The following is an 11,039-nucleotide window of genomic DNA, read 5'->3' as shown; positions in this document are numbered from 1 at the left end:
TGCATGGCCAGGACCGGGACGGGGGCCAGGACCTGGAGCCGGAGCCGGGACGTGCGATGGTATTTTCCTTCATTTTGTTGGGCTCCGACTGTCGCCTGGCCCGCTGCGGGGCTGCCTGGCGTTATTTTAATAACGTGCATGCTGCGCATTCGGGATAACATCTGAATTTATGTAACGACGCCCGGGCCCCAAACCAAGATGGCAGCCAGACGGCTGTGGGGCCCTGTCCTGGGGCTGTGGCAGAGGACTCAAATGAAAACTGATGCGGATTAGTATTTAAAATAATGTCCTGCAGGGATATAACTTGTTCTCCCCAGACCCATCGCCATGCCCATCGCCATGCCCATCCCCATCCCCATTCTTGGGGCGCTACTTTGTTTTCCTTTGCCGTTTCTTCTTTTCTCACTCGCGTTTTTTTTTGTCGCTTTTTCCCCATTTTAATTCCTTTGCTGCGATTTTTTTCTTTGGGGGAATGTTTCATAAAATTTATATTTGCAGATAAGTCTGGAAGGAGGGCTGGACATTTTTATTACAAGACAATTTACATATTTTTCTTGTTAAAATTCCTCAACACAACACTCTCTGTCTCCCTCTCGCCCCTCCCTCTCCGTCTCCCGTGTCATATGAATTTTTGTCCATTTTCTTGTTTCTGAATTAATGTTAATTTTTATTACACTTACAGGGCCCACCCCCTCCGCTGCTTTTACTCATTTAAATTCAAGTTTGTTTTGCGAGAAAATAAAAGAAAAATAAATACAACAAAATGTGGGGAAAACGAAGCAAAGAACGAGAGGGAAACGAGAGAAAATGCCAATGGTGGGGACCGGATGGAAATGTTAATAATGAAACAACAAAATCCAAATGAATGCGTTGCAAATCGAAAAATAATAAAAACAGAACTTGTCCTCGGCCACGACCCTCGAGGACATCCTGGAGGCAAATCGTGGGGCATTGGCCGCCCGGACAGGAGGCCCTCATTACGTATTCCCTGAACAAATTCTATTAATTATCGTTATGTCCCTCTGATGGGTGACTGCAATTGGAAGGTTTCCTGCTGTTTGCTGTTGGCTGTTGGCTCTGGCTCCTGGCCCCCAATAAAAGTTACACCGGGATTTCCATTACCTCCCGCACCCCCTCCCCCCCTAACACATAATCGATATCGATTCTTAGAGGACCCTTAGGGCCTCAGGTTTTGTTATACCCAACAAGGGATATTTTAAAACGTTTAACAGACAATTTTGTGCCTACTTTGTTGGGAATATTTTCAAAAAACCCAAAAAATAAAAAACCAAAAAAAACATGAACCCAGCAATCCATGACCGACCAAAGCCCCAATGTCAAATTCGATATCGTGTGAGAAAACTGGAAAATTTTCAGTATTGCTCGGAGCGTGGGTAGTAAAACACATAAAAATAAAACTCAAAATTTCTAAATTTTGTAAAATATTTATTTCGGTTTTTTTTTTGTTTTCATTTAGTTTTAAGCATAAAAGTGATTTGTTGTGTTTTTTGTTTTTTTGTGTTTAGTTTTGTTTTGTTTTACTATAGTTAAGTAAAAAGTTAAGTTTATACAAAGGCGATGGAATCAAGCACTCTAGTATCTGTACTCTAATACCGTACACTGTATCTTCTATCTGCAGCACAATCCACGTAAGCATACATTTAGGTTAGACGTTGAATAAATTCATCAAAAATGTATATATTTTTTTCTAGATTCTCAATTACATTACATTCCCCCACGACCACAAAAGAAGAAGACTTTCAAGGTAGTCGCTCGCAATAAGTGCAATGTAAGCATAGATGGTTTTATGTTGAGCAAATTAATCTAAATTTAACCTTTTTCTAGCTGGTGTTCACTTCTCGAAAAATCAAAAAATGAAAATCGAAAAACCAACGCAAACAACAATTTGGAACTCTGAAAACCTTTTCAATGCTAATATTTACTCTATATTTTGATACTAAAAATGATTATATTTTGATACTAAAAATGATTATATTTGGATACTAATAATTATATTTGGATACTAATAATTATATTTTGATACTAAACACAAACATGAATGTTTATTTTATTGAATAAGAATGGGGGAGGAGTTTCTCAAAGAGAGTATAGGGGTGTGTTCCATATGTGGGGACAGAGGATGAGTGTAACGCGGAGAAGGAAGCGTCTAAGCGGTATCTATCTATCTCCTCCCTCTCCCTGAGAGGACCCCTTGGAGATGCGGATTGGACGCCTATCATCTGTTGCATTGGAAGACGAGGTAAGCCTGTCGCTATCTGTCAAAGGATTGGACTGTACCAAAAACATTCTACCAAGCAAAAAATGTAAGACTTGAATGCATGGAAGACTCTTGAAGACCATCGAGTGAGCCCTCACTGAATAATTCCAATTTAATTTCCGATATACAAATAAAATCACGTCTCCCTTTTAGCCAACTGTCGAAAGGGAAGAGAGGGGAAACGGGGCAAGGCAAGGCAAGGAGCTGTTGCAAGTAGTGTCATAGAAAATTCGAAATGTTTCAATCAACAATTCGCATTATTAAATATTAATGGGAAACTCGAGTCGAGCTGCCTCGGACTGACCCTTTCGACCATGCCGGCCCCAAAAAGGTCATCATGTGTCTGCCGCAGCAGTCCAGAAGGTTCAGAAGCTCCAGAAGCTGGCAAAAGTAATTTTGGACATTTTTCATCATAAAGACAGCATCGACTCAACCCTCTCTGTCTCTGTCTCTGTCTCTGTCCTGAGAGCCACTTCTTTGGCGGAGCTTAGATTTCGAATTGGATTTGAATTGGGAATTTCTGGCATTCAAGGGCCGTCGGTCGTTGGTCTTCGGTCAAGTTGGTCAACGCATAAATATTTCTCTTTGTTCAAGCATCGCATCAGAGCCAAAAAAGAGCATTACGGACTCGTCCGACTCGTACATACACGTATCCTGTGTGTGTGCACCTGTGCCATCTGTCTCTCTCTGTCTCCCTCTGTCTGTCCTCCGACAGGACTACAGCACAAACAAACAAGGAGACGGGCTGGGTAGTGTGGATGGCCAGATATGAGAAACGGTCGAATGGTCAAGTCAAAGTTATTGTCATGTCATGTAAGTGCCCTTCCCGCCCTTCCCGCCCTGCCTGCCCCATCACCACCCCCACCCCCACCCCCATCTCCCTTCTTCATTTCGACCCTGTTCTTGTTCGGATTTTCCAATTTCATCTCCGTGCTCCCCATACACTGCAAGCAAGCCATTTTGTTTTGGGGACTATAGTATTTTCAGGACTCGAAGAGAATATGCAAAAATATTGAGTCCAAGATACTTTTATGGCGACGGTAACCCTGTTCATTGGCCATCTGCAAATATTCATTGAAATCTGGTGGATATGGTGGCCCCTCTTTCTATTAATAATCATGACTGTCAAGGAAGGAAAAAACCCCTAAAAAATTGACTAAAAGTTTCCATCTGTTCGATGTTTCAGATCGTGTTCGGCGAAGGGTTTCCCCTGGTGTTGGGTTTGGGGTAAAATGTAAATATCGGGTGAAATGGTGGAATGGTGCCTCCCTCGGGGGTGGAGGGGAAGAAAAATCAACTGACCAGTAACTTTGGAGCCAACTCCGATGGCAACTTGCGAAAGTTCAAAGTGACTTAAGTGAAATTTCCACCTCGGGCGGTCCTTGAAGGACTCCATCCCATGAACATGAGTAAAAATTAAATTGATTTTCCTTGGACATTGCTCGAACCTGGGCAAAACTTATCCGTTTTTCTACCCGCTAATCGTACAGATCCAGGGGTATGTTGTATTTATGTAGATCTTTGGAACCACCGAATCCACCGATCTACGCTAACAGCAGCCACATCTCATGGTGATGAGGCCACAAAAGAGTGTCCAAAGAGCGGAAGAGCCTCCAAATAGAGGGTATCTTTTAGTCGAAAGACAGACGAAAGCTTGCTTTCCTTTTTGTTTTCCCGTTCATGGGTTTATGGCAGGCCCCTGCGTTTGTGCAACTTCATGGTGTCCACTTCGACAGCCGGCCGTCCGAGCTGTGCCCCTGCCCCTGCCCGTGCCTGTGCCGCATATTAAATTGGTGTGCAAATAGTTTGTGTCCTTGTCGGGGTCTGCTCCTTTATTGACTCACTTATTCGAACTTTTCGGATGGGCCTGGAGCAAAGGCCTGCGGCTGTTTTAGAGGACTCTGTGAAGCCTTTCCCGGATTCCACGCCAAAGTAATATTCGGAACAGATTCGGTTCTGTGGTGTCGAAAGTTTTCCATCTCCAAGCCCAACCCAGGGGGCAATCAAGGGGGCGCCATCCCCACTTGACTTAAGCGACAATTTCATTTCAATTAAATTATAATTATATCTTCTGTCTGCCTACCCGTTGGTCCCATCCGAAGGTACCATTTTAATTTTCACCTTGCCGCTGATAATACCCGAAAACTGTTTGACACTTCAAAGTCATTATGAAGATAGCAATCACTCCACCACCCGCCCATCTTGATGGTGGAACTTTCGTACAAGAATCCAGACATTTCTTCACACAAACCTCCATTGGAGTCGGCAACGCCCAGGCATTCCAACCCATCCTCCATCGAGCCTTTTCGAGCCTGGGCCCACGTCTGCCTACATTCCGGCAGCGCTTTTTGATGTAATTTTGGCATAAGCCAAAAAATGTTTCCTTCCCAGAGATGTCTTTGTCGCGATAGGGCCTCCCCCCTCCACCTAACCCTCCCCTCCGACTGCGACACGCTCCGGCAAACTTATCCCGGGCGAAAATTAAGAAAACTGCGGCCCTGCTCGGAGTTGGGAATCAAATTTGGAATTAAAATTTTAGCATTGCGCACATAATTTTATACCTCCAGGCCGTGCCATCCAAAAGGGTTCCATTCCTTCCTTGCCGGATGAATCCCTGCCACGTTGCGTGACGAAAGAGCATCGTAGATGAAGACAGGTCGTGGCTACATCCTGAAAGTCTTTTGTTCATTTTGGTGCTTGTATAGACAGTACTTATTCAATATTTCCACCCAGTAACTTGTGCGCCAGATAGAACTTCAGCTGTTATATCTTTTGCCGCAGAGCTCTCTCTCTCTCTCTCTCTCTTTCTCTCTCTACAGAGGCTGTTCATCAGGCAAGGTGCCACAAATGGAGGGTAAGGAGAACTATGATCATCTCTAAAGCACATTTTACAGCAGTTTAATTAATCTCCAGTCTGCCAGGACAAGGCTAATCATGCTCAAGACATGTATTTTGTGCAAATCTGATGAAAGGGATTTGAAGGGTGTTACCCTTACAGATACAACGCTCGTAATGCCTTGAAATATGGTACATGGGGTATACAAAACTCCTTGATTGCATTAAATCTCATATATCCCATACATACATAATTCTTCGCTTCTTCCCTTGGTTTCCCATATCCCGTATCCCACATTGACAACAAAAGATTGTTTCTTTGCGAAAAGTGTGAGAAAAACTCCACCCCCTCCATCTAACTTCCTGCTCAAATTTCGGTATCTAAAATGGGGAAAAAAAAACCCGCAAGTATTGAACACAAAACGTAGAGAAATCGAATAAGGAAATGGAACCCTTTGGCCGTGTCCATTTGGGTTGAGTCTTCTATAAATTATTTCGCAGATAAAACATATACTCTTATGGGTGGGGCCCCCATCCCCCATCCATCCAGGCCACCAAGCCACCCCCCCGCCTACACCTTTTGCAATCTGAGTAAAGGCCGGCGCTCCCCAGCGACATTTTCTGACCATCGGAACTGACAGAATTGAAAAATAAGCGACGCTCGACCATCTGCCTGGGGCGACAGCTGGGAGGGGGTAGAGAAGGAGGAGGAGGGGGAGGGGGCAAGGGAGAGGATGCCGAAGGTGAAAAATAAAAAATGGCGTCCAGTCGAGTGCTCAACCTCAAGATTTATAACAAAAGGCGAAAAAAATCGAATATAAAAGCTACTGTCGATTACTTGGATACCCTCTATAAAGATTCTTTTGGTTTCCGGGATTATTAAGATATTATTAAGAAACCTTGGGAGTAAAAAACGCCGTAAATATCCATTTATTTCTGCATTATTTGTGATCGATAATCGATAAAGATATTTTATAGCTGATAAATCCGAGAAGTATCATAGAAGTGTCTCTATTATATAGAAAAGCTTTGAGGCGTCGATATTTTACTCATAAATGCATTAGCGAGCGTAGCGAGTGAGCCGGGGGTCGACGCACGAGCAAAGCGAGTCTCCTACAAATCGAATCGGTTATACCCTGGATCCCCACAAGTACGGGGTCTATTCCGAGCTGGAGAAGGAGAGAGAGAAAAGCAAACGTTAAAATAATGCAAAAAGTGGAGGAGACAACGGAGTGGAAGAGCAAGGAGGAGCATCAATAAAAAAAGGAAGCGGATGTAGCCGCATGCTAGTATGATGAAAATTCACACACACACAAGCACACGCACACGCACACATATGCTGGGCGAGAGACAGAGAGAGAGAGAGAGAAACCGCACACGGCGAAACACAGCAACAACGGAAATGAAAAGGATAAAATTAATTTTTTTTGCTCCCGCTTTCCACTTACTTCCGCTTCTGCTTCTGTTTCTGCTTCATCTCCTCCTTCTGTTCGCGGCTCTCACCTGAAGGCGGTGGGGGGGCGGGGGGTGTTGCAACTGTCGTGGATGCCCGGGGGCATATCAAATGCCACAAACACATTTAGTTTGCGGCGAATTTGTTTTTGCCTCGCTCCCCAAAGGTTTTTGTGCCTCTACTCGCACTTTCGCCATCAAAATGTGGAAAAGAAATGAAATAAGAATAAGAGATACTCCAAAAGATCGATTATGCTGATGAAAAGTCTACAAAAGACGGATTAATATGGTATATGGTGTTGTGGGTGTATAGAAATATCTAATTGTCTTTCAAGGAACCCTCTGATCGTTAGCCAACACTGGAAAGTGCACACCTCTAGAGGGAGGGAGGGCGGAGCAGTGCTCTATGGAGTCACGTGAGAGGAGGAGTGCTCTGTGGAGTCACGTGAGAGGAGGAGTTCTCTGTGGAGTCACGTGAGAGTGGGAGAATTGGAAATATCTAATTGTCTTTCAAGGAACCCTCTGATCGTTAGCCAACACTGGAAAGTGCACACCTCTAGAGGGAGGGAGGACGGAGCAGTGCTCTGTGGAGTCACGTGAGAGGAGGAGTGCTCTGTGGAGTGACGGGGGCGGAGGAGTGCTCTATGGAGTAACGTGGGCGGGGGAGTGCTCTATGGAGTCACGTGGGCGGAGGAGATCTGTGTGGAGTCACGTAGCCGTGCAAGACTCACTCTCTCTCCCCTCACACTGTACCCATCTCTCTCGCAAACATACGACAGAACGCTTATAATAAATCTACGTGGTTTTTTTTGCAAAAAAATGCTGGAAAACTAACGGAAGTTTCATCAAATAAAAAAGGAGAAAAATACATATAAAAGAAAGTCATGCACATGTGAGCAGCACTCTGGGGGGGTGGGGGGGTCACAAATACGGACCCCAAGACGAAGTGTAATCCGTGTCCAGCTCAAAGAGAATAAAAAGTGAAAAAGGAAAAACCAATAACAACAGCAACGGGGATGCACAGACCGGGGGGGGATAATCCGATGAGGCAAAGCACCAAAAAAAAAGCAATAAAAATGAAATGGGAGACTCCTGTTTTGGGGGTAAAGAAATGCCACGCAGATCGAATATCAAGATTTCATCATTAATGAATCCTTGAGATTTACACCTTGGAATATGTTGAATATAATCTCCTCTAGGGGTACGCCCCGTGCCATATTCCAACCCGCCTTGATGGCATATTGCGCATACGCACTCGCCCCGAAAGCCATTTGGAGTGGAATTATGAAAGCAACCACAGGAATTATGAATTTGAAGGGGAAGTGGATCAGCCAATCGGGAAATGGATCCACCAGTGGCAGGACCAACCACAGGACAGCCTCAGAGCGCAACGGCCGGCGCTTGTTGCATAAAGTTATGTCTGTATATATCATAATCCATAACGTTTCATATGGCGACCCCAGCCCCTAGCGAGACGGAAACGAACCCTTGCCGTGCTCTCTCCCCCGGCTGTTGCTGGCTTCAAATTACAACCACAAACACAACGGAAACAGAGCGGGCGGTGGGCTGTGGGCTGTGGGGGGGGAGACTCGTCAGCAAACAAGAGCAGCCCTTAAAAACGCACACAGAGAGACATATAGCCAGGGCTGGTGCAGGGGCAGGGGCTGGGGCAGGGGCTGGGGCAGGGGCAAGGGCGGGGGAGTCGCTTAAATCAACAAAGAGGAAAGCAACGAAAAGGAAAGGAAAGCAAAGAAAAAATAACCAAAAAGAAAACTGTTTTTGGGGGTGAAATCCAAAGTCAGGCGCGATGCCACCCCCCACGCATATCCGAGGGCGATGTGGCGGCACCCTCAATGCCACCCAATTATAACCGTATACACAAGGCTATATCTCTGTGTGTGTGTGTGTGTGTGCGGGCTTGGGTGGGTTGGGCAGAGGGTGGGGGCAATGGCACGAGAGCTTATTTCAGGAGCAACTTCAACTGCGTCTCTCGTTTCGTTATTGTTTCATTTTTTCCTTCTCCTTTCGAATTTTCTTCCTGTATGTGTGTGTGTGTGTTTGTATTTATCTTGGATACATCCAAGACACAGATACACGTAGCCCCCCCCTAAGATGCTGGAAAAGTTACTGCGATACGTGCAACATCATAAAAGGGACAAAACAATAACAATAAAAATCATATATACTCGAGCCCTCCCCCCCCCCCCCACAGCCACAGCCCTATATGGCATGTGCCTATATACGAGAATATATGTATGTTTATGTACATATGTGTAAGGAAACCCGTTAAGATATGAGCGTAGAACCCGTCCGTACGAGTGGGCGTTTGCCCGTCTAGCGATTCGACAATGGTCATTGCCTCGCACACATTTTGTGCCCCAGTATAAATATGTAATGGACTTGGAAATATCCTTTATGAAATTCAATTTCTGCAGCGCTCAGGGGGAGGCATCTATAAGAAGGTGTACACGGCTTCACAGTCGTAGGTCCCCATTGTAGCGATTTCTTCCACGTTATTCAACTATTTGCAACCAAGAAAGTCGATCCTCACGAGTATCGTACGCAGGACAATCGATAGTTGCCAGTGTCCTGTCTGGTGTCCTCGTATCAGCGCCTGCTTGGCTAGAGTCCATCGATTTCTTTCCGCCACAAATGAAAGCACATTAGTCCAGAGTCCACCATGTCCACTAGGCGGGGGCAGAGCTCCGCCCCCGTTGGCCTGATAAAATGCGTTAAAACGAAAATTAAGCAACACAATTAATGGCCCCGCTTTATCATACAATTTTAATGGGCCAAATAAATTGGCCAAGAGCTGGCCCAGAGAGCCCCACAGCCCTGCTGAAGGTCTGTTTCTGTTTCTGTTTCCACCAGCAGCGGCACACTCTGGCACTCGGATATAAAAGTTTCTGTATTACTTTGTGAGGCATAAACACACGCACATATGTATGCACCTATATACTAGCCATATATGTACATAGTTATATTTATTTGAGAAGCTCTTATTGTGCTGATTCAATTTGGTCGTAAGCCTAATTAGTTGCAGGTTGCTTTTCATGCCTCAAAGTCTTTCATAGTCTTGTGCCCCATTCGAAGCCCTCTCAAATGGAGTCGTCTTCTGTGAGGATTATCCCTATGATTGCACATAATGTGTTCTCTGCCCGGCTACCTATATATCTACTGGTAACTATCCAAGGAACCCATATGGGGTACGACTCCAGGCTAAATGTTACCCGAAAGACGGGCCAACGGAGCGATCGGTCCATCCCTCCGCGTACTCAGGGTCCACGGCGGTCGGGACTTGCGAGACATGTTTTAGGCCTCTTCTTCAAGATGCTCTCTGCTTGAGTAACTTCTGAGGATAACAATGCCCAGCGACTTTATCGACTTGAATTATCGGTAAAACGGAATTATTGCAGAATAACGTCTCTGTTCATAAAAATACGAATCAACGCAAAATTCAAAAGAAAAACTGAAACAAGCAATCCATGCCCCACAAAACCCCGAATGTCAAGTTCGATGTCGTGTTAGAATACTGGAAAAATATCAGTATAGTCAGGAGCGTGCGGAGTGAAACACAAAAAAATAAAATTCTAAATTTCTAAATTTTGAAAAATATCTATTTCGGTTTTTTTTTTCAATTAGGCTTAAGCATAAAAGTGATTTGTTTTTTTTTTAGTTTTTAAAGTTAAGCATAAAGTGAATAAGGTCACTAACCATACAGTATACTGTATGGTTAGTGATAAGATACAACATAATAATACTTCTCCAAGAAACACAAGGCATAAAAATACTTCTCCAAGATACACATCTATTGATTGTTTAACAAGAGCCGCCAGCATAGAGTAAGCATAAATTTCGCTTTTAGGTTGAATAAATAGATCAAAATTTAACTTTTTTCTAGGTCCACATTCATAAATACCCGTCCAAAAACAAGCCACAAAACATACATACGAAACTACAAACATATACTTCAGTTTTCCGCTTTTCTACACAAACCTACATAAATACGGGCACTCTACGTAAGCATAAATTTGGGTTTTAGGTTGAATAGATACAAATTTAACTTTTTTCTAGGTCCATATTCATAAATACCTGGCAAAATACCTGTGGTGGTACAATGTGGTACAACACGGCTTCTTCGGATAGTTTTTCTACACACCCCTACATAAATACGGGCAATCTGAGGGATCTGAGGGCTCCGAGAAGACTCGCAAGTAGAACCAATACTTTGTTCTGACACTGTAAGTATAAATGGTTTTAGGTTTGCCAAATTGGAATAAAAGGTATCTTCTCTCTAGGATTCGGCTATCGGAAAATATAGACTGTGTTCATCGGGTACCAGATCTGATGTGTGACTGGATAAAAATATATTTTGTTACTAATAATTATATTACTCGTGATTATATTTTGATACTAAAGTACACAAAGATGTTTAATTATTTGCCTGAATCAGAATGGGGTAGGTCTCCAAAAG

General features: G+C 44.0%; 2 long non-coding RNA genes across 4 annotated transcripts; both read left to right on the top strand.

Moving 5' to 3' along the window:
• Positions 1-1,514: 1,514 nt before the first annotated feature.
• On the top strand, positions 1,515-1,998 carry LOC113565803. The gene is made up of 3 exons (XR_003408803.1): positions 1,515-1,649; positions 1,713-1,789; positions 1,846-1,998. It is a non-coding gene; the product is annotated as an uncharacterized LOC113565803 (long non-coding RNA).
• A 576-nt stretch (positions 1,999-2,574) lies between these two features.
• Positions 2,575-10,983, top strand: LOC113565823. 3 transcript variants are annotated; one of them, XR_003408817.1, is made up of 4 exons: positions 10,332-10,407; positions 10,467-10,584; positions 10,640-10,806; positions 10,864-10,983. It is a non-coding gene; the product is annotated as an uncharacterized LOC113565823 (long non-coding RNA). The 3 variants fall into 3 exon arrangements; XR_003408819.1 differs by lacking the exons at positions 10,332-10,407; positions 10,467-10,584 and adding an exon at positions 2,575-2,668; XR_003408818.1 differs by lacking the exons at positions 10,332-10,407; positions 10,467-10,584 and adding an exon at positions 2,708-3,091.
• The last annotated feature ends 56 nt before the right edge of the window (positions 10,984-11,039 follow it).

This window comes from Drosophila persimilis, unplaced genomic scaffold, assembly GCF_003286085.1.
Source record: "Drosophila persimilis strain 14011-0111.01,24,50 unplaced genomic scaffold, DperRS2 tig00000191-arrow-pilon, whole genome shotgun sequence".
Classification (NCBI taxonomy): Eukaryota; Metazoa; Arthropoda; class Insecta; order Diptera; family Drosophilidae; genus Drosophila; species Drosophila persimilis.
The sequence above is the reverse complement of the archived record's forward strand: the minus strand, read 5'-3'. Positions and strand labels throughout refer to the sequence as shown.